Here is a 5404-nt window from a genome sequence, read left to right as displayed (position 1 = left end):
TCCCACGTCAGGCTCCTGGCATGGAGCCTGCTTCCCCCTCCTCCTGTGTCTCTGCCTCTCTTTCTCTCTATGTCTATCATAAATAAATAAATAAATCTTAAAAAAAAATAATTGTTCTTCTAAATTATTCAAATTTAAGAATATAGGTACAGATCAGACTGAGGCATCAGTAAAAATGTCTCTCACTAGCATGTTGCAAACATCCCCACCCCCAAAGTCAATTAGCTTCCACTTAAGTGGCCTCTCCAGTCACAGAGGGGATCTCTTTTGTTTTCCTTTGTACCCAGGGCTCCCTTCTAGTCCCTTAATGAAACGGTCCAAACATTTATATACAATGAAGCTCTGAGTATGGTGTTCACAGTGGGGGAGTGTGGGGCACACAGTGACTTTGCCATCCCTCCTGGGGGATTTTGGAAAGTTTTTCACTTTTTCAATAATGTTTTCCAAGTCTGTCTGTCTGTCTGCCTTCTGTCTATCTCTGTTTCAGCACAAAGGCAAATTTTCAGGTCAGCTTTCCAAAAATGAGTTGCATCTGATATTTTTCGTACTATAGAAGTCAGTGAACACATCGAAGTATTGAGATTACAATTTCCCATATTTAGAGGATTTCCTACTAAATTTTTTGAGAGGCTTATTGGCTTTGGTCAGGATGGTAATATTAAAATGCTTATGAGGCAAAAGTCTTTGTCCCTAAGAAGCAGCCGTGGGAAATTAGAAGCATGGCTATCTGTATACACGCCTACATACACATAGGAGCTGGACAGTAGTGAAAGAAGTAAAAACAGAGTTGATTCAGGACTATTGCCATCGGGGAAAGGAGACCTCAGTGTAGAACTAAACTCACTTCCAAATACAGCATGGACAGTGGGAATTTATAGCCACGAGCCGGGTCGGGGGTAGCAGATAGCAAATTGCTAAGAGGAATTATCAGTAATAAGGAGATTTTTGGCTTAAACCAATCAAACAGGATTCTTGCTGATGACAGGCCAGGGTGATGAGAGGTCACCTGGGGGAATGCTGAAGAATGAGGAATCTGCTAGGATACAGAGGATGAAGGCTTTCACTAAACTGACTTAGTTCTTGCCAGAAGTAGATTTTACAAGGAAGTGTATAAATAGACCTAGAAGGTTCAGGACCCTGACTAAAGTTTGGTCAAGCAAGGAATCTTTGTCAATATATAGATTTTGTTTTTTCTGGATTCTTAAAATGTCAAGTTTTTAGTGAAAATTTTCCTAGGGCAACAGTTCCCTTGCAAGGAGTCCATGAATTATCTGCATCTGAATAACCCTGGGGAGATTTTTTTTTTAAAGATTTTATTTATTTATTCATGAGAGACACAGAGAGAGAGAGAGAGAGAAAGAGAGAGACAGGCAGAAGGAGAAGCAGGCTCCATGCAGGGAGCCCGACATGGGACTCCATCCTGGGTCTCCAGGATCACGCCCTGGGCCGAAGGCAGCGCTAAACCACTGAGCCACCCAAGCTGCCTAGATTTATTTTTTTTTAAATATGGAATTAAGATTTTTTTTAGATCCTCAGATGATCTGACTTAGTGGGACTTGAGAATCTATATTTTAAACGTATTCATCAATCATTGTCATACTCAGCTACAGTTGAGAGCCACTGTCTAGGGCAGTGTACTTCGCCAAGTCTTGAAAAGAGCAAAGCCATGCCTTATGTTTTATTTTCTAAAATAATAGTGACAGTAGCTACCACTCAGTTACTTTATGTTTCAGATTCTGTACTAGGTATTCCCCTATATTGAGTTAAACACATAGTTATTGAGAGCCCGTTACGGTGTTGAATTTGCAGTCATCTAACCCAAGAAGATTTCTTTAGCTTTAGGACAATGAATGTTTTTTAAGCTAGACAGCCTATGAACAGGCTTTATTAAAGCATTGCCTCCCTTTACCTTAGTTTACTTCCTTTTTGTGAGGTGCACAAAGTAGGTTGTGGCTAACTAAACAACTGTCAGATAGCCAAGAAATAACATTGAAATTGATAACAAGTGCATGGTTTAGACACAAAAAAGTAGAGTGGAGCACAGTGTGATAGGTAAGGAGTTAATAGTCTGTTTTCAGGTAGTGCATCATAGATTCCCTTCAGGGTGCTGATAGCATGCACAGGAAATGCCTCCACATATATATTTTTCCCTTGTCCATTTTATTAATGTAATGATGCAATTGTGCTGATTTGTGTTGTTGGAGCTGTTAATGTTTTTACATCTAAGGTGAGTAATTTGCAAATTGATTCATTCATAAATATTAAGATCTATTCCAGAGACAATTTCAGGGTATGGTGTTTCATCTTTTTTAAACTTTGCTCAAGGGATGCCTGGGTGGCTCAGTGGTTGAGCGTCTGCCTTCGGCCCAGAGCATGATCCTGGAGTCCTGGGATCAAGTCCTGCATTGGGCTCCCTGCATGGAGACTGCTTCTCCCTCTTCCTATGTCTCTGTGTCTCTCATGAATAAATAAATAAAATCTTTAAAAATAAAAAAATAAAGTTTTCTCAAGATCACATTCATTGGCAGTGGAAGTAGAATCAGAATCCTTAAGTCCATCTGCACTACCAGCCACGCTGATAGAAACAACATGGTTGGAACCCACCGTCCTTAACTGTTGCATCAAAGTATTTGAGAATGGATGGCAAGAATTGACATCTCCCAGTTTGCTCTGTGAATTCCAGTAATCCCAACATAGAAATTATTTTTAAAAGATTGAACGAGTTTGGTTTTAAGAAACTTTGCTCCTTTGGGGTTGTAAAAGCATGGATTAGCCATCTATGTGGTTTTAAAGGCTCTTTACGTCTCCCTGCGTGGTCTGATCTGTTTCAAGTACATCTGCTATGAATATAACTGAAAGGGAGACTGTCACAATTTACAGGTCTTGGCAATTTCTCCCCAGGGAAATAGAGAAGGGGGATCTGCTAAGTAATCAAAGTTTCAAAGGTTCTCAGCCAATAAATCTATAGCAAAATTTTAAGCATAAGGAAAACAGAACAATTTTCCTTTTATCTATGCAAACAGCCAACCTCATCATCACGGAGTGATTTTCTGACAATAAATAGGAAATGTCTCTTGAACATTGGCTGGTCTTTCATTCAACAACATTTATTGAGTACCTTTCATGTACCAGCATTTTAGGCACTTCGGGTACATTGGGAACAAACAGATAAAGATCACTTGTCCTTCAGATTTTTCCTGTTAAACTTTTTTTTTCTCACTTGAAAATTTTATTGGTCAGGGAGAAAGGAAGTCAGGCAGCCCCCCAGGGTTCCACAAGCTCTCACTGCTTCCGGTCGCCATTGATGGGGACCCCAGGAATGCCTGAGCTTGGGTCTGGCACTGAGGGGCACCACATAGGCCAAGAGCAGGGGAGGGGGGTAGTCCAGGCAGTTGGGGGCCAGGACCTGGTGAATCAGCAGCAAGTCCAGCAGGTTGTAGTTCCCAAAGGAGATCCGGTTGCCCACGATGAAGGCCTGGCCCCCCTCATTCTGGGACAGCAACATTTCAAAAGGCTTCAGGTAACCTGGTAGTGCCTTCACATAGATCCTCCACACCATCATTCACTACATCCAGCAAGGCCGCCTCCTGCTGGTCCTTCCCGTAGAGCCCAAGGGAGCAGCCCAGGTGTTGCAGGATGACATTGGACTGGTACAAGGTGAGGTCTCCATCCTGGAACTTGGGGAGCTGCCCATACAGACAGGAGGCCTTGAGTGAGCCCTTCATCCAGGTCTCCATGGTCACCACCTCCTGCTTCCAGCTCTGGCTGGCCCTGGTCAGCCAGCAGCCTGCACATGGCCTTGCAGGGCCCTCGAACAGGGAAGTAGATGGTGGCGTAGGGTGGCATGGTTGCAGCACAGGGGCGGTGGCAGTAGCAGTGGCGGCGACGGTGGTGGCGGCACTTCCTGTTAAACTTTTACACATTTTGGAAATATCAATGGAATACGGATTTCGTTGGTCTGTGGGTTGTAAACTGGTAATCAGAGGCTCAGTTCAGCTTACAGATGATTTCTTTGGTTAGCTGGGCGGACTTTAGTGAGTTTGAATGCTTTAGAAGAGCTAGACATTGACCAGAAGACACAAGTCTGTGCCATTTCTTACTGTTTGCACCCCATCGGCTTCACTCCTCCACTTACCCGCCTGGCTCCTGAAGGCATCCAGGTCTGTGGCTGCTGGCATTTAGTATGCCCATGCTTGGAATTGGTTCTTTCTGTGCATCTGGAATTTTCAGTGTAAACTCTTTCATCACCTCAAGGAATTTAGATGCTCTGAATGTGTTCAGAGTTATATCTAAAATGCCTGGTCATTCATGGGTGTCAACTCCCACACACAGTCACATAAAAAGATTCTGAGGCCAGAAAGGCCAGTGGCTTACATGGTTGGTAATAATAGCTAAGATGTTTCTAGAACTCTCTATGCTATTCTTTCTTTTATGCTGGAAATCTTTTATGTTTTTTTTTCCTATTGGCAAAATATACATGGTGGTTACAGGGGGGAAACAAGCTCTTGCATCTATATTTTAGGAAGATAATGGAAGTCTTCTCTCATTCCTCTCAAGTGTCAGCCAGCTGCACTGTCTGGACTCCTACACGCATGTTCTCTTTTTGAAATGGAATGCTCCTCCCCACTCCCTATCCCCACAATTCATCCCGGTCTGTTCAATCCAATTCATCCTTCCCTTAGGGTTCCTATCTTATTCATTAAAACAATTTATCCTACTTTAACTCTTGTTGGTTTCCCCTTCTCTGAAGTCAAGGCACATTTAGGAAAGTCAATACCATCCATTCATTTTTTTCAACATTGGTTGATTGGCAACCCTGCCCTGCCCCAAGCACTCCAAATTGAGCACTTAATTATCTATTGTCCTGTATGGTTTAGTGATGGTTATGGTCATCCTATTTCCTTAACAAAGTGTACATTTTTCATTAGGAGGGACCATGCCTGAGACCACCATTTTCCATACAGTGCTCTTGTAGGAGTAAGAAATGGAGCCTGTCGCCACTTGGGTGCAATGCTTGAAGGCGGAACACACCGCCCCCCTCCCATTGCCTACTCACCTGTGCCCCCTCCCCGGGACTGGAACACCTGCACAGCCATATGGGGGAACCCATGGAGCATCAGTGAATGACCCAGCAAAGAGCAGACCCCTCAGAAAGACTTGACAAATCGTTCATCTTGTTTAAAACAGAGGAAGTCCTCAATTATCATTAACAATGAAAAAATTCTTCCTAACTTCATGTTAACCAGGCTCCCGAAGGTACCAGCCAATTTCAGGTCCTATTTTAGAAGCATCACATCCTTGTTCCACTCAGTTCTTACTAGGAGGTCAAACCTGGGTGATTGTGAGGGTGAGAGGAGGTTCTGTTAATAATTGCACCAGGACTGGGATGCCTGGGTGGCTCAGT

General features: G+C 43.2%; 1 pseudogene; it reads right to left on the bottom strand.

The window, feature by feature from the left end:
• Positions 1-3229: 3229 nt before the first annotated feature.
• Positions 3230-3846, bottom strand: LOC129502741 (glutathione S-transferase P-like; annotated as a pseudogene).
• Positions 3847-5404: the final 1558 nt, after the last annotated feature.

This window comes from Nyctereutes procyonoides, unplaced genomic scaffold (genome assembly GCF_905146905.1).
Source record: "Nyctereutes procyonoides isolate TBG_1078 unplaced genomic scaffold, NYPRO_anot_genome, whole genome shotgun sequence".
In the NCBI taxonomy this organism is placed as follows: domain Eukaryota; kingdom Metazoa; phylum Chordata; class Mammalia; order Carnivora; family Canidae; genus Nyctereutes; species Nyctereutes procyonoides.
This window is presented reverse-complemented; position numbering and strand designations above follow the sequence as displayed.